The sequence below is a fragment of the Mauremys mutica genome, chromosome 6 (assembly GCF_020497125.1).
Source record: "Mauremys mutica isolate MM-2020 ecotype Southern chromosome 6, ASM2049712v1, whole genome shotgun sequence".
Taxonomy (NCBI): domain Eukaryota; kingdom Metazoa; phylum Chordata; order Testudines; family Geoemydidae; genus Mauremys; species Mauremys mutica.
In genome coordinates this window covers 22,201,451-22,227,759 of record NC_059077.1, presented here as the reverse complement: position 1 = coordinate 22,227,759, position 26,309 = coordinate 22,201,451, and the positions used below count along the sequence as shown (strand labels likewise).

At 42.9% G+C, this 26,309-nt stretch overlaps 1 long non-coding RNA gene across 5 annotated transcripts in view; it reads right to left on the bottom strand.

The window, feature by feature from the left end:
• The window catches only part of LOC123372412, a 375,513-nt gene extending 349,601 nt beyond the window's left edge, over positions 1-25,912 (bottom strand). For all 5 annotated transcript variants that reach the window (XR_006580273.1, XR_006580270.1, XR_006580275.1 and 2 more), the window contains exons 1-2: positions 24,890-25,912; positions 13,689-13,890 (exon numbers count right to left, since the gene is read on the bottom strand). This is a non-coding gene — a long non-coding RNA (uncharacterized LOC123372412). The remainder of the gene's footprint in view (positions 1-13,688; positions 13,891-24,889) is intronic.
• Between the last annotated feature and the right edge of the window lie 397 nt (positions 25,913-26,309).

Below are 26,309 nucleotides of genomic sequence, written 5' to 3'. Positions count from 1 at the left end.
GCCATTCTAGGTTTCTGTCAGACGGTGAGTTTGGGAGGGCCTTTAAAAGGAGTGTAGACCAAAGCTGCTGCCTATGCCCCAGGTTTCTTTCCTCATTAAAGGGATTTGATTGAAAAGGATCATGTGACCAAGAGCCAGTTCTGTCCCATGTTCAGTAGAACCGGTCTCATGTTCCCTGGAGGGACTGTTTTTGATGAGACACCAGGAAAACAGGGAATGTGAGGAGTAGGTCTAGAAGCATGCAGCCATATGAACAAAGTAGGGCACGTAGGGTGACCAGACAGCAAGTGAGAAAAATCGTACAGGGGGTGGGGGATAATAGAATCATAGAATATCAGGGTTGGAAGGGACCTCAGGAGGTCATCTAGTCCAACCCCCTGCTCAAAGCAGGACCAATTCCCAGACAGATTTTTGCCCCAAATCCCTAAATGGCCCCCTCAAGGATTGAACTCACAACCCTGGGTTTAGCAGGCCAATAAGAAAAGACCCAAATATCGGGACTGTCCCTATAAAATTGGGACATTTGGTCACCCTAAGGGCACGTTTAAAATTCCACTTGTTCAGCTTAACCTGCATTCAGCTTCTGTATCATTACTCCCTGCATCTACAAGAAGGATATTATCTTCAATTATTTTCTCCCCAGGAAGCCTTCCAGCACTTAGCTGAGTCTTCTCTGGAACACCTCTGATGCTAGGCTTCTGCTCATTGGCATGCACGGCCATCTGTAGAAACCAAATGGTGTTGCAAAGGTTGTCCAGGATTCTTTATCCAGGCTTGTGTGCCAAAACCCATTCCTCACATCACAGACCATAAAAATTCTAGCTTTGGAGAGTTCTGGCAAGTTGTAATCAGTTCTGGGGAGTGGATAGTGGCATCTTTTCAGTGCTGGATCAATGGCTTTGGGTCTATGCAGATGCATAATTTTCCTGATGGCTTCCTTATCGTCAGCACCATAATGTTGCTTTCCCAGGCTGTACTAGCCTCTACGGGTGCTCTGCAGACTTTCGAGCTCTTTACATATTGGATTACATAGTACTACTTGCATTTTCCTTTGTGATAAGCACACGGGTTCCACTGTGGGGTCTATTTCTAGTCTCGGCTTTCCTTTGAGGCACCCAATAGCCTTTGAAAACATTTCCATTTTAAAAATGTCTTCATTGTCCATGGGACTCCTTTTGCTGCTTGCACTGCAGCTATAAAATTCTGTTGCTGCATGATCAGATCCGTGACTTCTTTGGTTGAATTCCCCAAGAGAGGTTTGTGGTGCTCATCATCCACCACCACAAACTTCAGTTGTTACCCATCTGCTATTTTTTGGGTTAGTTACTGTGGGGTCACGTTTTCCTACTGCATTATGTTCCCAATGTACATTATTAGATTGTGACAGCTCTTTGTAATGGGTGTGTTCGAGTCCAATTCACCTTGAGTAATCACATTGCTACACACCTGAAACTGCACATAGTGTATCCCTATTAACATTGTTACATGCACACAGGTTGGTATTCTCCCTTCTTGCTTTCCTGTCCCATCAGGATATGTTCTCAGACTCGGGGACATACTTAAAGATGTCTGATGTGCCATCCCCCTCTGTATACGTCTGACTGAATCTTTCTGAGAGCTACTTTTGGTCTTGCACACACTGCTAGAGTGGTTCAACTTGCCACGTGCCTGGCAATGCTGCCCTAGTGCGGAGCACTTCTTTATCCACTCATGCTGTCTCCCACATTAAATGTATCTCACTATGGGTATGGAACCCTGGCCAACTGCTCTCCTTTGCTGTTGTCTCATACTTCTGCGGCTATTGTGCCTCCTAGGCATTTCATCGTCTCTCATTGCTTCCACTGCATGGCCCATGTTTAAGAATCTGTCTAATGCGAGATGCCTTCCTAGAACAGCAACTCCCACAGGAGGTCCCATAGTACTTCTTTGGAATGATATTTTCTATCCAAGTTCTCGCCACACCTGGCTGCACTAGCAGAACCCATAATTCAACTCACAAGGCAGGATGTTGAGTGAGACTGGGCAGGTTCCCACACACTGAACAAAACACAGATGTCCCTGTCCTGAAGTACTATCAGCCAGGAGAGCCACTGACGCTCCCTTGTGATATATTGAAAAAAGGATTGGGTGTAGCTCTTGCAGGAGCAGCCAGTCTCTTATGCCAGCAGAGCCCTGTCAGAGACTGAACAGACTTAATTTCTGGCTGTGGTATTTGGAGTGGAGTAATTCCATCAGTACGCCTATGGCCATCCACTAAAAGTGCAATCAGACCGCAACCCCTAGAGACAATCATGGCAAATCCCCTTCTTAGTGCTCCATATAGACTGTAGCACATGTTGATTTGACTCCAGCACTACCAGGAAGAGATCAGATGTTGTCTATGATGATGATTAGTGTTAGCTGATGCCCTGAGCAAGGCATATACACCCAGACTCAGCAAGTTGGGGGAAGAGGATCAGGACATTGAATCCATTAACATGCTGCTCTATCTCCAATTTCGAAACAAAGCTGATGGAAATCAGAGAAGTTATGGAAATGGACATCCACTACAGGTAGTAAAGAGAGCAATACTAGTAGGGTGGCCAGAAGACAAAACCCATGTATTGGGAGGAACAGAATCATATTTTCAAATTAAAGATTAACTGTGTGCAGGATGGATCATATTTTGAGGACAGAGAGCTGTTGTCCCCACCTCATTACCTAAGGATGTAAGGCAAAAAATACATGCCTCACACTTGAGCACTGACAGTCTTACACAGGCTCAAGAGTGTGTTCATTGGCTGGGAATAACTCCACTCCTTGATAGACTGATGTGACATCTGCCAGTCATACAACCACCATCAGCAGAAAGAAATACATTTTTCACAAAACACTTTTTACAAAACTATCACTCCATATCTGACTTCAGTCCTCGTCCTTCAAGGAAACCTGCATGACATCTTCAAAAGACAACCCTGGGAGCTTAAATCCATAACTTTGCTAGACACTAAAAATCATGGTCTTAATAAGGACACTGTTCTAATAAGCCATAAATCCAATCTGTAACCCACTAACCCCCTTTTTCATCATATGACTTCAGAGTTGCGAATGGACCACTTCACTTTGAATGGTCCCTTGGAATATGCATTAACTACTTATGCTAAACAACTGTTTCACCTTGTATCTAGCTGTAACACTCCGAGTACCTTTCCCAGACCCAAAGAAAAGCTCTGTGTAGATTGAAAGCTTGTTGAAAGCTCTGAGCTCAAAAGCAGTATTGGACAGATGCTGGTTCAATAAAAGATATTACCTCACTCACCTTGTCTCAACAGAAAGACTGTTACCCCATGAGCTGCCTACACAACCATGGGAGAAGATGGGAGCCAACTATTTACCTTCAATAAAAAACAAATTCTTGATTACAGTGGACTGCTATTCACATTTCTGGGAGGTCAATGCCCTGCCTGATACAAGAAGCAAGACAATGATTGGCAAACTGGAGGCCCACTTTGAGACCTAGGGCATTCCGGACACCGTATTCACCAACAGACTCGTTTTCCTGGGAAGAATTCAAAGAATTGGCACACCTTCTTCCCCAGCACAACCACAGATTAATGGTACGGTGAAATCTGCTAAGAGACTGTTACACAAGGCTGTTTCTTCTAGTTCAGACTCCTTGTTAGCATTTTTGGCATGTAAAAATACCCAATCACAGAGATGCCAAAACAGTCCAGTGCAGGCACTGATGGGGTCAAGGACCAAATCCCTGCTACCTGTGAGGGGAGACGTGTTGCAGCCTGAAAGATAGAGATACTGTGAGAGGAGATGGCCAACAATCAGAGAAGGCTGGCACTAAAGCATGACAGGTCAGCTGAGGACCTACTGACCCTGCAGACAGACACTCCTGTGAGGATCTAGCCACTAGAGCGACACCCAGGAGGAGTGGACTAAAGGAGTCAGGAGGTGTGACATGGTACCAACTTCATATGAGGAGACTACACAAGAGGGACAAGTGATCTGAAGGAATAGGAGACACTTATGAGCCAGCAGACAACACCCAGAGACTGCGTACAGAGATACAGCAATCATCAGAGAATGGACAGAGAACCATCCAGAGGTCAACCCCAAAGGAAGGCAGGAGACTCCACAGAGAGATAGTTTGCTAGACTCGGTGACAGAGAGGTCACTCCTGATCTGGTCACCTGTTGAGGAGCCCAACCTATCTCAAAGGCTATGTACCCAGCTGAGTTTGTGGTAAAGAGAAGACTCCAACTCATGTATGTGCTAGCAACCTCTGGCCCAGGGACCTGGGGTGGGCTCTGGGCATCAATTATTTGTTTTTAATGTTTATATTAAAATGTTTACAAAATAGGGATGATGTCTCATGATCAGTGGAACCAATGTCTGAGGGCCCATGTTCTCTGAAGAGAATGTTATTGATGAGACAACAGGGAACATGGAGAGTTAGGCTGGAAGCAACTCAGTCATATGGACAGAGCAGTGAACAGGGTTTAATAACGTAAGTTCCACAAGGCCTGCTAGGGGATATATAAGCGGCAGTCCGTTAAGTTTGGGAAAGATCAGGGTTGTGGTGGTAAATAGGTAGCATCTTGGGAATGGAGCCAATGTTGAACTTAGCTTTAGGAGAGGACAACAAAGAAGTAAAGCCACTGATACAGGGGGAGAAAGGTTAGGAGCCCTGAGGTGGAGACAAAAATATTATAAAATCACAAAAGAAATCTGAAGCAGGGAATGAGGTTAGCCCCCTGATACAAGAAGAAAATAAATGCCCTGTGCATTGAAAGGGAAAAGTAGCCATTGAGAAGGGCCTATGAGACTATCACTGTTGAAGCATTGTTGAAAACTAGTGAAGGCTAAAAGACTTTTGTTGGAGCTGGACTCTAAATTTCATGTTATTATCTATGACTTCAGGAAAGGAGATTTTTGTTTGATTGCTAAGCCTTGTGTATGTGTAATTTGCAGAAGGGGGAGATGGAGGCACAGTGGCACTCTTGGATTGGGAAGATGTGGGGACAATGCAACAGCTTCCAATGATAAAATTTAGCACGTTTCTTGAAATCTTAGTCTTTAGCAGAAAAACAAAAAACCCAAACTTTGTGAAACTGAAAAGGTGCCTCAAACTTTGTTAATAAATCAGCAAAAGAATAGAGTACTATGTTCCCAACATTATCAGTCACAGGCAATACACAAAATGGAAAAATCTTCCAGAACAGAGTCCCAGACCTTATCACAATTGCTTCCTGATAGGAAGCATGGATAAACAAACAGAGTCCAAGGCCAATCAAAAGACTAGCTTGGAAACCTTGTTTCTTGTTTCTCTAGGTATCAAAATAGGAAGTAAACAGCTTAGAAACAGTGCTGAGAATTACTTTGAGGAAGTACTGCTTCCTCTCAGTGCACTTGCTAAATTTGCTTATCTTTCATGCTTTCAGCACCACCCCCATCGCTCAATGCAGTCAGTAAGTGCTCTGCCGGCCTTTCATAAGTTATATTTTTCAGCCTTCATACACAGAAAAATAATGTTTATGCAGAAATATATAACCAAAATGTAGGAAATAGTGAGGGGCATGACCCAAACCCCTAGATCTAAACAGACTTGATGAAGTTCAGATAAAGATTCAAAATTAGCCCTTCTCTCACCCTCTAATGGGAAAAAACAGTGCTCTGCATCGGTCAAAACCCTTATGTCCTAGATCCAAGATCTGCAGCTCGGTACCTCTCTAGTAGGAAATGTTGATACATTTTTGTTGAAGCAATAAAATATACAGTAAATAAAGCCTTTATATGTCTATGTCAGCAGAAGAGAATATGCTACAGTTCACTACATTGAAATCTACAAAATACACTATAGCTATCACTTTTTAGTGATGTGTTTGATTTCTTCGTTCTGTATGTTTTCACTGTATTTAGTGAAACTATATGAGAGCCCTCCAGTGGCCATAATACCTCCAGTAAATTCCATAAAATGTGAAATTAGCTTTCTTAGTCTACTGGACAAAGTGTCTTACTGTATGTTTCAAGGGTGTTAATTACTGGTCATATTCTACAAACCCTTACTCACATGAAAAATCCTTTCACACAAGTAGTCCTGGTAATTTCAATCCCTCCTCAAGACCCACTTCTGATGTGATGTCTAAAAGAAATTAGCCAACCAACGAAACATAGATTTTTGGACCAGCAGTCAGGGAGAGCTGATTTTTTTTTAGTTTGTTTAAAAATATACAAACTACTTTGATCCATGAAATTGGGCAATAGCTATCTATGTAATCAAGTGTTGTTTTGTTTTGTTTTTATCATGGCTCTTGACATTCCTCCCATTTCCTTCATTTTGTGTGTCTTCCTTGGTGTTTTTATAGGGCATATAACAATGAGGTCATGATTCTGTTTGGGGGCCTTTGGGTGTTACCAGACTACAAACAACAAAGAGTAATTACAGGTTTGCATGATTCGATTCTAGTGCTCAGAAATCTTAAAATAAAATTCAAGAAACTTACACTTAGAAAGTTTTGCATTTCTTTTTAAAATTCACAAAAATGGTCCAATTTTAATTAATATCCTGTACGTGTGTGTATATATATATATAACTGTTTTGCTGAAATTAAGACCATTTGGGTGTTGAAAATAGTTGAGCAAGACTTCAACATTTTTGAAATATTGACTTTCAAATTTAATTCAAATAAAGATCAGTTTTTACAATGAAACATGCAAAACTTCCAAATGAATGTATTTCAATACAAAAACAGCTGTTTGCAAAAAGTGGCATTTCTGGGCTGCAAAATGGCTCAGAACTAAAACTTAAGTGAATTTTGTGAAGTTCCACAAAGGCATTTCAACATGCACATCATTTACTAATGTTACATAAGCAACTATTGTGGGGAAGTTTAGCTTTATTAAACATTTCTCATCTCTTTTCCTTTCACTGTCAAATAAGGTTTTATATTTAATAATTTTTACAGAAATTTTTACAGCAAAAATACAGCACTCAGCAAAAAGTGATATTAATGTTGTTGAAGAAGCAAAATATAATACCAAGTATGCCTCATTTTCTTGTTTTTAATAAATGTAGATCTTGGTATTTGTTTAATATTTAATGGTTTGTTTCTTTATATTCCATTACCGGGACAATATAGAAGCCATCTAGTGGCCAAAATAATACCTCTAAATGCCCATGGCAGCTACCAAAAAGCCATCCAGAAATGTTTTAAAATAATGCATAGGGTTCTGGGATTATCCCTCAATCAAACCTAGTTGAAATTTTGACATTTCTATTAACTTTTCCTCATCAATGCATTTACAAATTTAGGGTCCAATCCAGTATTTTGATCCATTAGATTTTATTTTAATACCTTGAATACACTTAAGGGCCAAACACTTAATCCATTAGGCTTTTGCCAAGGGAATGACAGCTGGCCCCTCAGAAGTTCCATTCAGTGCAATATAAACAAACAAACTCCATTTGAAAAAAAAATTAGGATCTATAAGAAAAGTGCTAATAATGAATTAAGGTCAATTAATTGGAACGCCACAGTGTTACAGCATGTCCAAATGCAAGCGGAATTATTCTTGGCACTTTTAATTCAAACAACAAAGAAAGGAAAATCCGATGCAAAATATTTCACATATTTTAAAAAAAAAAAAAAAGTAAAAGACACTAGGGCTTTGGGAATAGATTGCTTTCAGAAATATAACTGCAACTAGCAATCTTTAGAATAGATAATTTCTTAATAGTGTCCTATTAGAAGTAAAGATCCTGTACTGTAGTCTATGGGACTTAAAGATGCTCATTACATAGTGATAGACCAATACTAACCACATTTTTTACATTTCCTGCACAAGGAATGAGTTGGTTTGCTAGAGACAAAAGGAAATTATTGATGGAGACATATTTTTGTTCTTCTGTGGCTTTAGTTATGAATTAGTGCAACCATGTAAAATATTTGGAGACCAACTTGAGAAAGCTTAACATTCCCTTCACTGTTTTATATCCGGCAAGCATAAAGAAATGTGCAATGGTGAGAAACTGATCTTCACCAGGAAAAATAGCGAAAAAAATCTTTAAAGTTAATTTCCCTCTTGCACATGTAGATTATAATAATGGTGAGAAGCAAAAGGAACAGAGGTTCAGATGACTCTGCATGCTGTATAATAAATTCTTAGGAAGTAGGAGTATTTGGCATTCAGTGTGTGAATACTGAGTGAATATACTCAGTGATTACTGCCAATATTTTAACAGAGTTCCCACAGAAATATTCCCCCTTAGACTGTGACAATCTTTGAGATAAGCATGAGTGCCTGTACCATATAGGTATGGTTGTGGGGCAGTTTATACATTTCTCTCCCTCCTCCTTTAAATAATAAATGCTCTTTCATAACCAAGTAAAGAAGCCATGCAACTTGGCAAACTCTAGGACCCTAGTCAGAGGCCACTAAGCTGTTTGGGCGGGGGGGCACCCCATCCACTCTTAAGGACTTCAGGTTTATGGCCTGCTACCATCACCAACTCACTAGCCTTAAGAGATTTTCTGGGAGCCTACTGACCCCCTACCCACAAGCAGCTCATCAAGGTCCACTCTAACCTCTGCCACCACAGGAACCTTCAGATGCTCAGCAAGACTCCCCCAAACTCCTCTTCTGAGTCATGGGTCACTAGTATCCCCCAAACCCACTTAGCTTGAGGGACTCCTTCCTGCCTCATGAGCCCTAGGATGCTTGCTAGGAATCCCCAACTCCACCTCTATACAGATGCTCACTCTGAGTTGCCATGTTGTGCAACCCCATGTGACTTTTCTCAACAGCAAAAAAAAAAACCCAAAGTCATTTCCCCTTTAGGTGCCCCTTAGCAGTGGGGCTGGTGTGAAGAAGCCTATCCCTCCATTCCTCCATCCCCCTGCAGAGCTTAGGGGCAGCTTGGACATTAGCGGTGTCTGGAGAAGCCAGTGGGGATGAGGGCACCACAAGGAGTCAGGGCAGCCTTGGGGGTGTGATTGTTGGTGAGGAGCCTGTGCCAGACTCCCTCATTCTGTCCCAAATGCCGCATACTCAGCCCCACTTATCTCCAGAAACCAAAACTGAGGATCAGCCACGCATTGAGATGGCAATCAAACCCTGCTATTCAGTGCAGGAATTACAGGAGGGAACATAGGGGGGCCCTGAATGTCAAGTGGTTTGCTTTAATTTGAACAGTAATGACAAGGAAGGGGACCATAAGACTGAAGTGAAGTAGCCCCTAAAAGTAGTAAGGAGGCTGAATCCCCAGGGTCCCCCCAGTTTGAGCACTGCTGCTATTCAGACTCATCTGGAACTGGTGAGCTGAGTTTTGTGCCCCTTTTGCACTGCTCCTGCTGTGCTGGTCCCATGCTTCCCTTCTGCTCCAATTCCTGCTCTGCTCCATCCCCTCATGCCTCTTCTCTACTGACTCATGCACCCCACACTCCCATCTCTGCCCCCAGGCACCTCTCTTTTGGAGTACAAGTGTAACCCTTCTGCCAGGTGGAGCCAGCAGCAACCTGGGCCAGGTTGAAGATCTAGGGATTCCTTTCCATTGATACAACACAGAACTAGCTAAAGCCCCCACTGAGTAACCTGGGAAATTTACACAGCACCCCTGGGTGCCTGTGAGAGGCAATACTTCCCCTCTCACAAGTATAGAGTCTGAGTTAGAAAATAAACTTTTAATTAAAGGAAGGAAGTAATGTGGTGTTAGTTTGGGAAAACACCGCAAAAAGGGTTTATAAACTTAAATCATGAGTAAAAGACCTACCCCCAAGAATCATAGATTAGATTATCAGGGTTGGAAGGGACCTCAGGAGGTCATCTAGTCCAACCCCCTGCTCAAAGCAGGACCAATCCCCAACTAAATCATCCCAGCCATGGCTTCATCAAGCCTGACCTTAAACACCTCTAAGGAATGAGATTCCACCACCCTCCTAGTGAAAAAGTTTTTCCTAATATCCAACCTAAACCTCCCCTACTCAGCTTGAGACCATTACTCTGTCATCTGGTATCACTGAGAACAGTCTAGATCCATCCTCTCTGGGACTCCCTTTCAGGTAGTTGAAAGCAGCTATCAAGTCCCTCCTCATTCTTCTCTTCTGCAGACTAAACAATCACAGTTCCCTCAGTCTCTCCTCATAAATCATGTGCTCCAGCCCCCTAATCATTTTTGTTGCCCTCCGCTGGACTCTTTCCAATTTTTCCACATCCTTCTTGTAGTGTGCAGCCCAAAACTGGACACAGTACTCCAGATGAGGCCTCACCAATGCCAAATAGAGGGGAATGATCACGTCCCTCGATCTGCTGGCAATGCCCCTACTTATACAGCCCAAAATGCTGTTAGCCTTCTTGGCAACAAGGGCACACTGTAGACTCATATCCAGCTTCTCGTCCACTGTAGCTCCTAGGTCTTTTTCTACAGAACTGCTTCCTAGCCATTCGGTCCCTAGTCTGTAGCAGTGCATGGGATTCTTCTGTCCTAAGTGCAGGACTCTGCACTTGTCCTTGTTGAACCTCATCAGATTTCTTTTCACCCAATCCTCTAATTTGTCTAGGTCCCTCTGTATCCTATCCCTACCCTCCAGCATATCTACCACTCCTCCCAGTTTAGTGTCATCTGCAAACTTGCTGAGGGTGCAGTCCACACCATCTTCCAGTAGGTTGGGCAGTGTCCTTTTCCCCCTTAGGTTCTTAAGTCCAGCAACCCAAAAGTCCCTTTCACATGCCCAGAATCTGGGAGGGAGGTGGGGGTCAGAACAATTTTCTGACTCTGGTGAATGCCATTTTCTTTTAATCATTTCCCTGCCATTGCAGGGGGCTCAAGGACTGGTGCACCTCTGTCTCTCCTATTCTCTGCTGGTGGCCGTAATATTTTGGTTGTTGGTTTCACTGTGCAGATGCTGGGTGGTGTTGGTGGCCTGTGATATACGGAGGTCAGCCTCGATCAATGGTCCCCAAAGCGTGGGGTACGCCCCCGTAGGGGGGGCACAAAGGAATATTCAGGGAGGCATCATGGGACCCAGGCCACCCCCAGGAGGTGTGAGCACCAGCCAGCCCCACTCCGGCCCCACCTCAGCCACAGCCTCAGCCCCCACCTCCAGATGTGTCCCCAGGCCTTGGCCTCCAGCTCCCAGCCCCAGCCCCGCTCCTGACCCCAGCCTGTCTGATTAATTTTAGTTTTGGGTGGTAACCAGCTTCCTTCATTATTCACTTATATTTTGAGCTCTGTGTTTGCAAAGAAACAAGCTAGGGAATTTTGTTTCAGCTTAAAAGATAGTTTTTGCCAGCGGTTTTCAAATTGTGGGATGCACCCCTCCCCCTCAAGGGGCAAGCAGTGACACCAGATGGCTTGTCCAGCTCCACATGGCAGGGCCAAGGCCAGTCCCCGCAGGGGGCTGGGAGGGTGAGGGAGCACCACCTCCACCCCCTGACTCACCTCAGTGTGCCACCCAGGCTGTGGGTCATTGTCAACATCTGCCAGGGCCAAGCCAATTTCTGCTCCCAGCAGCCTCCGTGCCCAGCTCTGGCTCTGCCCCCTGAGACTATTACACAGGCCTTCTCCCACCCTGAAAACCCCAGTGGGGATGGACAGGGGCAAGTAAAGGCCCTGTCCTAGGAGTGCAACCTGGCTGTAAGGCAGAAGCAGCCTGCTGCTAAGAAAGCCTTGGCTGCGCCATTGGTAAAGAGCTGTGATTTGAAACTAACAGGTGTAGGTAATTTAATTAAGGTTGTGTTAAGGTCTCCGTTAGCCTACTCATAAACCTACCAAGCATACTTTTGCATGTGTCTTTTTTTCTGGGTCAGGGAAAAAGGGGCTCACCCAAACATTTTAAATCAAAGCGGGGACTTCACTCAAAAAGTTTGCAAATTGCTGGTCTATGCAATGTTCTTGGTGCACTTTCCATTAATTAAAACCACAATACATAAATATGAGGCAAAATAGCAGTACATTCCTCCACCCCCATCACTACCACATACCAACACAATTACCAATCCAAACACATTACACACGAAAAGCTCCTAGCCATCACATGGCTACCCGGGGGGTGGGGGGAAAAAGCCTTCCAGTCACCTTAGGCCTCCCCAAAATACCCAAACAGGCAGGTTATTTACCCCTTCACTGTAATTGTGAACAGGACCAGGTTTTGAAAGGTTTCATTTTATATTCTACATATACTGTCAGGCCCCAGGGTTATTTAATTTTTTGTCATGAAATTCCCAAATCTTATATATTGAGGACCCACCAGCCACATAAATATTTCAGAAGACTTGAATAGCAGAGTAGCAATTTTCACCATAGTTTACATTGCTTTATGATATAAAGTATTATTTACAATGGAATGGAAATTGCCCTACAGCAAAGTAAAAAGTTACTTACATATTATGTAAAGTGTGTTGTGAAGAAAGAAAAAAAACTATTTTAGTTCAAGTTTGGGGGGAGTTTGAATTACATGCCAAACTTTGCAGGGAGGATGCTTAATTTGAACACCTGAACCAACAACGAATATTTCAAAATCCATCCATATATACTACATTGTTTTTATTTGAAAGTCCATAAAATAATGGTGGTAAGCATTTAAGTACCATGTTAAATCTTTGGCCAGTCTTTCCACCCACTATATCTGTTAAAATATTGTGCTGAGACAGCAGGAATTTATTACTGGGTTTTTTTCACACAAGAAAACACCTTGAATTTTTCAGCTCTAAATCTTTTAACAGATGCATAAAGCAGTAAAGTGCTTCAGAGCAAAAATTACATCTATGCTGTCAGCTCAAGCAAACAATAATGTAATAAAAAGATGAAACATCAGCTGTTGAACTAGTTCTGAATTGGGTTCAGATTTTCAGTGTGACATTTTCAGGTGTTTTTGAAGACAACAATCCAACATAATAAAATCTGCAAAAGACAAGAGACTAAGCAGGAAAATAAGTTACTGTTACTCATGATATCATTGAAATAGTAGTCCAGGAAAGCTGGATTGCCCAAAGGTCAGGGAGACTTTTAACTTCAAATTTGAGAGATGTCACTAGCAATTGAAAAGTGTTACTATTTGATAGGTATTCAATAGCTTTTATGACATTACTTTCACTAGTAAACTAGTATCCACATCACAAAACTATTGGAGATCCCTCAATATAAGTGAGAATGAGTTACTGGAAGGATGTTCTCATCAAGGAATCCTTGATTTTAGGACACACTCTCTAACAGTTTCCCACACCCCAATTTGTTGATGTTCCAAGCGTGCAGCAAAGCCCATCTTTTTACCCTCATTGGTAAAGCTGTTGAGGTGGCCATAGGTTGAGATACATTTAGAAAAAGTCCTTTACTTTATGCTGTGATTTTTAGTTTATAAGCTAGGCACGTAGAGCAAAATGGATGGGTGTCTCTAGATGTATTTTAAAAATTTGAAGAAATAAATAAAATATTGGCAGAGAGGCCAAGACTGCAAGAGCATGAAAATTGAACTATCATCTCACTCCTTTCGTGCCAAGATTAAAATACTCTCAGGAATCATGGCCTGCAGCAGAGCTAGTCTCCAGGCAGCCTCAGTACAGCTGGCCTGCAGCAGTGGCCTGATTGACCCCTCCAGCCAATCAGGTGGAGTGGCCAGCAGGCTAACTCTTAAGCCAGCAGCAGCAGCAGCTTGCTGACTGCATAATGCTCATGTCCACCAGGATCACTTCTTCTGTATTACCTTGTTTTTTGCTGCAGCTCCTCCCCTCCTTACTCCAGTTCCTGACTGCTAGGTTGACCTGTGGCTCTGGCTTCCGTTCTGACTCCAGCTTGACCTTTGGCTCTGGTATCCAGTTCCTGCCCATTGGCTTACCCTTGACTCCAGTTTCTAACTACTGATGCCTGCTCTGACTATTAGGCTAGACTGCCTTTGTCCTGGTCACCTGAAAGGCACAATGGCAGAACAATGTAGGGAAGCTTGCACTGCTGCTGCGTCTAATAACATTAGCACTTTTGTAGCTTATATATTTAAAATGCTGTACAACTTTTCATGAGCTCAGCTTTTTTGCACTGTGAGTAATCTCATTAATGTCTTCTTTATGGGCCTACTCAGAGGACCTGATCCAAATACCACTGAAGTCAATGGAGAGACTCCCAATAATTTGAATGGGCTTTGGATCAGGTTCCTAATGTGTTAGGAACATTAAATGGGTTAAGCACATTTATAAGTCTTTGCAAGATCGGGCCCTGATTAATTTGTTCTGTAGATACATAGAGAATTCAGGGCTGTCAATCTGGCTCCTTGCCATTTGCAATGGAAGTTACTTTAATCTTGCTCTGCCACCTATGGACATGCAAGATCAAATATACAACAGAAAAGCTGCCTCTCTGTTGCCTGTGCTTCAAGCTGTGAAAGCCGGAACATGAAGACCACAAAGCCCTGCATAAATACTGCAAAAAGCACCAACAAAACTGGGCAGATGCCACCTATTCTCCTGGCCCCAAGGAACCTTAGTTCCCAGCTAATGGATGATGGGCAGACAGCTGCCTCTCAGGCTGCCTGAAAAGTGGGGGGAAGATAAGGCGGTGGGGCTGTGGTGGCAGTGATCCTTAGAAGCCCAGAGAAACTGGCCTTGCATAAGCACATTAGCAGACCTGAGTTCAACTATAAATTTTTTTTTAAACCACCCATTGACTGCAGTGACAGTTCCACACATGGCACCATGGAAGGAGGTGGTCCTAAAACAACAAAAATAGAGTTCTGGTTTAGGGACTTGGCTTCAGTTAGAAAAAAAATGATATTCAGTATTGTCTGTCGTATTAAGGGTCCGACAATGCAAGGTGATGTGTGCCTTAAATCCCCATGAGCTCCTTTTTAATAGGACTAGAACAAATATACAGAGAACTGACACTTGAGCTAGAAATGCAGCAATGCAACTGAAGTGTGCTGAACACTAACCAGGAGGCACCTTGCAGAATCAGATCCTACATTCCTCACTGAGGCAAAATTCCCACAGAGGACATTTCAAGTGAGTTTTGTGTTAGATACGACTGTAAGTCCCTTGAGGTATGGATGCTTTTCCTCCAGATAATGTGCAGCTCCATGCCCACAAACGATGCACCATAAAAAAAATAATGTTTATTGTAAGGCATGGCTATAAGGTTTGTAGGATGTAATACACAATATTCTGTTCTAAAAATTCAGTGTAAGCTTTATTTTAAAGTCAGATCACAAATATGTCCCCCTCCCCTTCATTATTTAAAAGGTGAATGTAAGTAATAAGGAATCATAACAACCATGCATTGTTTTATTCTCCTAAAAGAGAAGCATTACTGGTACATTTCTTGACAAAATATACATGTAACCCTTCTGTCAGGTGGAGTCAGCAGCAACCAGGGCCAGGTTCAATATCTAGGGGTTCCTTTTCAACAATACAACACAGAACTGGCTTGAGCCTCCACCCAGTAGTCTGGGAAAATTACACATCACCCTGGGCGCCTCTGAAAGGCAATACTTCCCCACTCGCAAGCACAGAGTCTGAGTGTAGGAAAGAAACTTTTAATGAAAACATTAATTAGGGAAAATGCCATAAGCAGGGTTCATAATCATAAAACTGTGAGCAGGACACCCACCCCAGAGTGTGTGGGGCAGTGCCTTTTGCCTCATGTTCTTGAGTTCTATAACCAAAAGTTCCTTTTCTGTGCCCCTGTCTGCTCTCTTACCACACCCAACTCACAGCGGTTGTCCTTGGTCAGAGAGGACACAGGGTTCAGAGGCGCATCTGTGTGAGTTCATCTCCCATTTGGGAAAGAAAGCACCTTGCTTGCTCTGCCATCTGAGCACTTGCTTTTGCTGGCCACCCCGCCAGCCACTGCTCCTCACCTAGCCACCTCACCAGCTGCTGCTTCTTGCTGCTGGCTGTCCCACCAGCCACAGTTCTTCACTGATTTGCTAGCCACTCATTCTGATCACCATCTCACCAGCCAACTGCCACCTGCCTGCCTCTTTGCTGTGACCTTCGCACATAAGTCTCTTAGTAATTTTCAGCTCTTTGCAGAACACAGTCCCCCCATAACTAATTTCAGCTCTGATTGAGCATTTAAAATAACAATGAGGCTCCTAATGAGTTCTTTCTTTGAACTATGGGAAGGAACAGATTAAACCCATCAAGAAACCACTGAGAAAGGTCTATACCTTCTGGCTAGGATACCTGTCCCCACCCCTCTTTTTTGCACAGGGCTCTGGCATTCAACCCCCTGGCTTAACGAGGTCCTTTCAGCTCAGGGTGACTGCCTCATTTGGGACAGATTAAGCACAGTTCTGCTCCCCTTTATTCATACAATAATGACAACATTGGTAACAGCATTTCACTACCCCTGCATTCAGTACTAAAGTGATCTGTACCCCCAAACCAGTCAAAGTTGATTACTTGGAGCAACACACCATTCATTCTCTCTGCTGGATATCTAAGCAGAGTAGATGTGTTCATGTAAATACAGTTTGCCTCTGAAATCTCTCCCCCTCCCAACTAGCTGTCAGGGAAAAATTCATTCAGACCTTGCTTACACACATCCATATGTAGCCAAATAAATGAAAATATGAGTCTTGGATCCTGCAAACTGATCCAACAGACAGGCCCTTGTGGATATATGAATTAAGTTGAAAAATCCAGCTGAGAAAGTCCAACCGTGCAATATGCCCTTAACTCATTTTGGTTTCAAGAAGGCACTCAGTACTTCACAAAATCAGGCCCATGAAATGTTATATGAATTGGTCCTAGGAATATTGGAACAATTTACACCTGTTGGAACATACCAGCTGCACTAACTCTACACCTAAATGTGCTAAAATCATTTTATTTTTAATCTTACAATGAGTTTTGGAATTTTCATAACTTCTCTCATGTTGTAACTAGTTAGGCTGCTTCTTATAAGCAAAGCCCTTGCATTTCATTAAATCTCTGAAACAAACTCGTAGAAAGTTAAAGGAATTGGTAGCCAAAAACTTATCTACAGTATTAGGCTATATGAAGAGAGGATTATACATGTGAAAAGAAACAGAAAGAAGGATTTCAGATGAATTAGGCTCCATAGGCAACAAATAACAAAATAATAGGAGTATTAAGCATTTAACTAATTATTTCATTTCATGATTACAATGTGTATCTGGAAGCAACTAATGTCTTATTTCCCAGAAGGCTAGATATTGCTGGGCAGAATTCCACCACTTATTGGCATACTGTAAACATTCCTTACAGTTCAGGGCACAGTTTGCTGTTTCATTCAGCTCACTATTTGAACATGAGAAACTAAGTGAAAGAAATGCAGAACAATGTTTGTAGCCAAACAAAATTAACCCTGTTCACTTTGCATTCTAACCATGTCAAAGTATTCCAGCCCCAGCAATTCATGTTTTGATTACAGCTTCCAGTAGAGGGTTGCTTAGAAGACAAAGTCAAACAACTTTGGAAGTAAATACTGTATTTATAAAAACAATTACTGCTGCTTCATCACTGTTAAAAATTCTCAAGATGTAAAATTCTGCTCTCAGACACATAATCCATATAGTTCTTTTAAGTGACTTTTTAAAAGAAGTTGGTATGTGATAGCACTGATACTGTGGGTCAAAATGAAGCTAATGTAGGCTGCTTATTTGAAGAAGGTGACCTTGAAATAGCAAAACATGCTGTGAGAAAAGATACTTTGGATGATTCTAGAGATATAGATGCATCCTAAAGGTCTGAAAAAACAATGTATACACCACTCCAAACTATCTGACCTTTTGTTTGGAATCCTGGAGATGTAGCAGAAATACAAAATGGGGGGGATTTAACTATGCCATCTGGAAATATTATAGGAGAGGGAAGAAAATCCATGGCAGGGCAATGATTGTGTCTGAACCTGAGAGACTGAACCTGAAGGTATGAAAAAAAAATTCCATAACAGGAGTGTAATATCCACTATTATGCTTATCAGCGAAAAAAATAACTAGGTCTGTAAATAAATACAGTGCCCCAGAGCATGACAAGTCCGATGGAAAGATACTCTCCCCCAAGAAACTTACAATCTCACACTAGGCATGATGCAACAACTGGGAATAACAAACAAACAGTGGTCTGAGGGGAGAAAGGACAACGATAACATCAAGAAGATCACACAGCTGCTTGATAACAAGGGACTTCCTAGGAGTGAGTATTACAAGCAAATCAGGTACAGTCAATGAAACTGCACTTTAAAACTAGGGTTTGTGTTAAGGCACACTAGAAACTGTCAGTTCAGAATTAAATCTATTACAGAATTTGCAATAGCATTACAATGAAATACTCAGTCTTGAATTACTTGTGGCTACATTTAAGGTTTTACTTGTGAACTTGTCACCCAAACACTAATCTCAGCTGCTATATGAATCTGATAGTTTTTATAAGATTATGGGTAAAATTTTCAAAAGCACTTAAGTGAGGAGACCATTTTCAAAAGGGAGTTAGGCACTTTGGAGCCGAAGTCTCACTGAAAGTAATAAAATGGGACTTAGGTACTTTTGAAAATGTTACCCTACGTCTCTTCTCACATCCCACATTTGGTATTAGCAGAGAAATGTCAGTTCAGATTCAAAATGAAAGCACAATGCTCTTTGTTCCATATGCTCGGAGGGCTACAAGACTGGTGACCTTCACCCACATGATCAGACTGCTTCTAGCTTAAGGAAGGAGAGAACAAACTAGGGAGTAGAGTGATTCTGAACTAAATATGTTGCATATACATGTAGGGGAGGCATCTAGCGTCCTAGAGGAAAGGCCTGAGCTCTAATAAATTTGAAGGACATTTACAGAATTTTTAAAAATGTATTTACATATGGGGGCACCATATGTGGAAAGAATTCAATTGTTGGAAGTTTTCAAATGAGGCAATGGCATCCTATAAAGGAGGGAGGTCCAGCCAGTCAAGATTGAAATGTATAGGAAGAATTAAAGTTTTATTCCACCATGGAAAAGACTGAAGGTATTCAAGGTCACATTGTTGGTTGTGATGCAAGGGGTTGAGTGAGAATATAATAGTTGGATCCAAGAACTAAATATGGGTTCAAATCTGGATTTCTGTTGGGTATAAAACCTCTAGCCCACTCTATCAAAAGCCTTTTCTGCATCTAAGGCTAATACAGTTTGTGTTTGGAGTCATCAAATTTCACGGATATAATATCAATAAATAGTCATAAGTTATTAGAGTCATGACGGCCTCTCACAAACCCGACTTGATCAGCATGTATAATAGAACCCAAAACTTTCTCCAGTCTCATCAGAACTTTTGCCAATATTTTGACATCACTATTAATAAGTGAAATTGGCCTATAATTGGAACATAGTGTGACATCTCTTCATGGTTCAGGAACAATTGATATTCCCTCAGCATAGAGAGAAGGGTGCCCTCTAGGAGTAACTCATTAAACATTTTAAGCATCTTGTCAGACAGGAGGTCAAGATAAATGTCTATAGAATTGAGCAGCAAAGCCACCTGGCTTGGGGGCTTTCACCACTTTCATATTCTTAATCTCCTCAATTAATTCATCCTCCATTAGAGGTTCACTGAAGTTTCTATGCTGAGCTGCAGTAATGTAATATTTTTGAAGAATTAATCCAAAGCATCTGTGCAGGGGTTTGTGTCCAATTTATACAAATCTTTATAAATTTAAATAACTTGTTCATATCTTTATGTGATGTACATAATTTGCCATATTTATCATGAAGGGCCATGATTCTACATAGAGAGGTCTTATGTCTTAGTCAGTATGCCAGCAATTTGCCAGCTTTTTCACCCATTTCCCAGAAGTACTGCCTCAGTCAAACTAGTCGGCTACAGAATGTGAACGTTTTGGCCAGAAAAATCAGTCATCCTTCAAGAGAAAATCAGATGTTAAATCTTAATGAAAAAATAACACCAACTCAGAATGGCTTATTCTCAATATCACATATGAAGGAAGGTAGCTAGAGTGACTTATCCACTAGCCTGCACATATTCTTTTGTCAAGAAATAATGAAACTTTTCAGGTATTAAGACAATCACCAGAGGGAGATAAACTCTGTGAAAGTCATAGAAATACCCCCAACTTTTTTTTTTTAATGTAAACAACAAGTTCTAGAATTCCAATAACTTGGATTTCTGGAAATAGCAGTCTTTATGGTATTCCAGTACCAGTAAAGCAATTTAGGATCCCTTCAGGAAGGAAGGCCCTTTATTATGCAAAATCATTATCATGATCCTTACTGTGTTCATTGTTATTCCTAGGTAGTGCAGGATGATGGCTTCTTTGGAACAAGTGGTTGTTAGACCTCTGCTCAAAAATCTTTCTGGCTGCTGACAAACGCCCTACCTCAAATCTTCCCTTTTTTTGAAGAACGTTCAGCTGATGACTCCAGCAATATGTAGAATCCTCAGGTTTCCATGATCCTCACAACTCAATTTCAGGCCTGGTTACCTGCATGTGGGTGCAAACTGATGGGATATACAAACACCACACTGGGCAAAAATGGGTTACAGAGCTGCTCTGGGCTCAGCCAGCCCAGCCCCGTCCACCACACCTGCAAGAGATGCACAGACTGGAGGAGGAGCTAAAAGGGAGCAGAATAGCTCACTTGGGGGCAGACTAGGGAAGAGAAAGGACCTCTACCTTCAAGCTTCTGAGAAAAAGGCTGAGGGAATGCAGGTTCTCTTCCTCAACAAGTGCCTGAAGGTCCTTCCCTGAAGGAAGGGAGAACCTGCTTCTATTACACCCAAAGAGGGAGGCATTTCTCTCTCTCTCACTTGCTGACCCAGTTTATTTGTGTTGATTCCCCATATTTTGTTTATGGACTACCCCTGAAGGGGAGAGACTTGAAACTGACCCTGCTGGAGGGCCAAGGCATAAGAGGAGGCAGCCGCCGCCCCAAGAAGCGGAGAGATACCATGCCACACTCAGCCATGAAGAGATGCTAAGTTGGTGAGTGACCCACCTTCACAGCCTTCTGTGATAGACTGCAGACTTTGGACAATAGTGGGGTGATAGGATGTGGCCCAGGTAGGGCAGCTTTAAAGTGTTCTTGGGTGTCAGACCCTTGTGTTGCCCTCTAAAGGCCCTGGGCCAGAGTCCAGAGGAGTGAGAGGGCTCAGGCTCCCCTACCAAACCCCACCCCTCACATGTCAAAGGGCCTCAGACCTGACCACTAGGCAGTGCTCCCCACAAGTGAAGACTATCACCACTTGTTGGAGAATGTGGGCATCTTTTCCACCCCTGCAGAGAGGGAAGACTGATGGACCCAGATGTCAAACAACCTTGGACTAGAAGACATTGGCTCTTAAGTCAGGTGAGATGAACCTAGACCATCTACTTAAGAGGATGATGGAGAACCACCAGCAGCAACAGGCAGCCCAGCAGCAGCAACAACTGGTCTGGGACTTAGGGGCACAACAGCAGGAACAGCAGCAACATGTGGTCCAACAGGTTGTGGCCTTGGGTTCCCACAGGACTTCCCTCCCAGGGGATATAAGTCCAAGCCTGGGGGCCCCGCCTGTACCTGTGAAACTCACAAAGATGAAACCTGAGGACCACCCAGAGGCTTTCTTGGTAACATTTGAATGGTGGCAATGGCAGACCAATGGTCACCTAACCAGTGGGCCATCTTGTTGGCATCTTACCTGAAAGGACCAGTCCAGGCCACATATCAGGGACTGGATGCAGCATCAGCCCAAGACTATGCCTAGGTGAAAGCAGCCATACTGGACTATCTCAACATCATGGAGTTGAGGTTGCCAACCTCATTCTGGTGGAGCAGTTAGCTCACATACACCCACCCAGGGCTAGGGACTGGGTGCTTAAACATCAGGCAGAGGCCCTAGCTGACGCAGTCCAACTAATGGAGAATTAGCAGTGTAGACAGCCCTAATTGCCTTGCCCAAGCAGTGGCCAGAGACCAAGGGAGCCCCTTGACTCAAGGGAGAGCTCAACCAGGAGAACTGAGCAGAGATTGTGGCTCCTGAAGCACCAGCCTCTAAGGGGCCCAGCTGTCCACCAAGCCCGGGACTAGGAGCTGGTAGGAAACCCCAGCCTCTCTGACCCTAGCCCAGACAAAGGTCCTTGGGACCCCTGTGGACTCCCCCACCCAAAGGCCAGGAGGAGGAACCAGGCATGGCACCTAGAAAGGGGTCCCCTGAAATACCAGACCCTGGCCAATGACCCTTTGGCCTACCGCAGGTGTGCTTTTCATGCAGTCGCCCAGGTCACTGGTATCAGAAATGCCCCTATATGGAGTGAGACCATGGACAAAGTGAACAGCAGAAATCCATGCCCGAAAGCACACTCCAGCAAAAGTAATAGTCCCTGTGCAGATAAACAGGACTAAGGTAATAGGTCTACTGGATTCTGTGTTTGAATAGACACAAGTCCAGGACAACTTGGTCCCAAGCCTTGAAGTCCCCAGGGAGACTATCTTCCTGCATGTATTTATAGAAATGTTAAACCCTATCCCAATACACATGTGCAGCTTACTATAAGGGAGAACACAAAGTCCCTTGTAGTGGGGTTGGCCTCAATTACTCTGCATTCCGGGTTGGGGTTGGGAAAATTTCTCCAAGGTATTCAGGAGGTTTAACCCAACTCCAGTGACCCCAGAGGAAGTAGCCCGGTCATGTTGGTCCCAAAGCACTATCCAGTTTTGTACAGACTTCAGAAAGATCAATGCAGTCTCCAAATGTGATGCCTATCCCAGACCCCGAGTAGGCTGGGTAAGGCCTGGCATATCACCACATTAGAGATACACACTTCATAAGGACCACAGGGATAATCGGGTGTATGACCAACTGCCAGTAGTTAATGGGGAAGTGATAGATCCTCAACAAGTGGTGCAGTACCCCTGATGTGAGCTCCAAGGGGAGCAACTGTACTGGCAGAGAAAGACTGTCTGACGGGGAAGTTTGGTCACAACTCCTCATTCCCCAGCATAAGCCAGAGCAGGAAAAGCCCACCAAAATGCTGACTTTTTCTCCAGGAGAGTGGAGAGGGGTACAATCCAATGGCCCTGGCTCCTAAAGTTCCATCCGGAGTGGGAAGGCTCAGGCTCCCCTACCAAAACCCCTCTTCTGTATGTCAAAAAGCCCAAGTCCTGACCACTAGGCAATGCAACCCACGAGCAAAGACTATCACACTAACCCGTGCCCAAGGGGAACAAAAATTGGTAAATCTCTGCAGTGACCCATGCAAAATTGTCCAGCTAAGTTTTCATTTCTCACAGTCATTTGTTCCACATTGCTGTGAGCTCTTTAAAATGCAATTCTAGTCTGAAAAGTTACCCTGTAAAAATGGCATTGCAAAGAGACGTTTTTCAATCATTCCAGACTGAATATGCTTAGTTTACAAGTAAAAAGGTTTTTAAATGTCAACATTAGCCTGAGTTCAAGAGTTCTTGCCCAATGCCACCAATAATAAAAGTCTACAGACCACATTCTGTCCTTTGTGACACTTGCACCATCAGCTGTAACTAGCAGCAACTTAATAAACAATCCTGTTGATGATGTACGGAGAGAAAAGTCCATTTCTTTCTCAGTTATGATAGCTCTGCAGGACCAACAGAAGTAAATGACAGTAAAAAAATGGGTTTTACCACTAAAGTAGGCAGATATGACTCTAAATATGTACATGGAGCAGATCTGTTGAGTCAGAAAGTGCCAGTTTCACATTTTTACTATGAAAACTGAGGCTCAGTAAGAGAGGTAGATAACTGTACATGTTATTGATCATGTCCGCACGCTATGTGTATCTACACAGCATTGGTTACACTCCCAAAGGTCAGCATGTCATTCTAAAACTTAGGCTCTGGCGACACTAGAAAACATACAGCGGTGCCAATGCACCAATGCAGCTGCACCGATGCACCAAAGAAGCTGCGCTGTTGTAAGCTCTCTGTGTAGCTTTTTGAAGCCGGCGGGAGTGAGCTCTTCCATTGACTTAATTACTCCAGCCTCGCAAGCTCTCCCATCAACACTGGCGATTAAGTCAGCATAAGTTATGTCGCGCAGGGGATGGCTAATTCACACCCCTGAGCAACATAACTCATGTTGACTTCAGCTGTAGTGTAGCCTAGCCTTAGAAAGGATTCTCTTCTTTTGTCAGTAATCGAAACAAGATATACCTAGGATACTATTTATGGAACTTCGACAGGTGACACTTATATGGGCATTCATTGGAGAGAGATTTTCTCTACATAGTGATATTCTTTAAATTCCTTCAAAAATACAAATGCTGTGAAATACAAATTCTCTTCCTCCTCTTTTTTTCTCCAAAATATTCAAGTGGCTGAGAAATTAATTCAGTTCCAACTTTTTTATCTCCGCAATATCCCTTAAAGTGGCCCAAATTACACTGTGTTGCATGCACAACTCCTCCCGCTGATGTCATAGGGAATTGCAAATACATACCCAAGGCCACAATTTGACTATGAGCATTTCCATGTCCATTAAAATCTTTATTTTTACAAACATAACACAACACCACCACCACCACCAAAGAAATCTGTGAAATACAGTGTGGCAGTTCAGCAGCCCATGACCAAGTTTTGAGAACCAGAATGTAATGACTGCAAAGGTTGACAAAAAAGTCAGTTATGCTTTTCTGATGCTGTTTCTCAGAGAAAAATAGAAAGGACAGATAATTAAGCCTCTGCCAAGATTAAAGGATATGAAATCTTCAGTGGGAGAATCTCATAAAAGCACAGAAGCACAGTGCATTTATGTGGCTTCTCTAACCGCACCAAAGCTGTCAAAGTTTTATATGTTTCTTTTAACAAGCGTAAGGAAGTCTGGGTTAAGCAAATTAAAGTCTCCGGTAATCTTGGAAGAGATTTCTAAGAACAATGAACAGAAGCAGAGCACTCTATACCGATGTAAGAGTTTCTATAGAAACCTGGCAGACATTCTTACCCTGTTCATGTGAAAGAGGAGCTGCTTTTTTATATGTAGAGTGGTGATTAACTTCTGCAGCTGTGTGTGTGTGTGTGTCCATGTAATAATTGAACATGGAATCCCAGACACATTCAAGTTCTATCTTCAACAAGTTGTACCTGGGTCTGCAGATGTTGAGGATTCTGTCTCTTCTTTACACTTTGGGAACACTTGGTATAGCATGTCATGCCAGTAACTTACTAGTAAATAATAATTTACAGTTCCAACACAGACTCTTGGAGGATTCAGGTGTCCTGATAAGACTCGGACTCCGGTAATACAATGTCCAATATGGAGACAGATAAATAGTCCCTTAGTAAAAGTAACAGGCTTCCATGTTGTTGAGGGAAATATGTACAAGCTGTTGCAACTTGTGAAGCTTTTACTTTATTAGGAAGTTTTCTCAGTTTTCAAGTGAAAGGATAGGGAAGTTTGAATCTTTAACAAAGAGTTTTTCTCCTAACTGTTTGTTTGTTAGCTCCTATTTAACTCAGACCCCAACAAAGTCTAAAACAGACTTAAAATCCCTTGTCTCCTCTCAATGGCTCAAGTTTCAGTCTCCCTTCTGATGTCATAAGACTAATTCTCCAGTCTTCCTGAAAGTTCTCAGGCAAAAACAGGGTAGACAAGACCACAAATTTCTAACATTGAAAACAACCAGAAGAAAATAAAACTTTCTATCCCCTTTGCCCATGTTAGGAAAAAAAAAAAAAGAAAATCTGTGCATCCTTTTTTTTTCTTTTACAATTTGCCTTTAAGATTGCTTCTAAATGTCATAGCTGGATTGTGGGCAGCAAGACGCAACAGTCAGAGCTAGAGTCTGCAGTCATGAGACAGGAGTTAAGAGTCAGCTGGGTCAGGATACCAGGGGGTCAGAGGCAGGAAACAAACTGGAGGCCAGGAACCACAAGTCAGATGCCAGGAGCCAAGCCAGATCAGGATGCCAGGAAATCAAGCAGCAGATGCAGGAAGCACAAGGCACACAGTCCAGACCAGGGTAGAACCCAGTTGTTCAGACAGCTTCCTGTTCCTGCTGCTGGCGTAAATAGGGCCAGTGGGCCAATCAGCCGCTCTGGGACTCCACCAGAGCCTCACACTGGGGCTATGCTTCATGGGTCCCAGGTAAGTCATTGTCAGCAGCCTGCCAAGTGGAGGGTTGGAGTGTGGCTGCTCCCATGAACCCTGTGTTCCAGACCCACGAGTCATGACACTAAATCTGCTAGACTAGTAGCTGAAGAAAGACAGTCTACACAATCCCTGCCATAGGAAATCAAAGACCAAGGCCTGTGTTTCTTACATGGTCATGTGTACAGCATTAATCCAGCCCATTCAATTTTTCCCCAAGCATCAGAGAGATTAAAATCACTACTTCGGGGGAGGTTTACAGTCCATGGTCTGA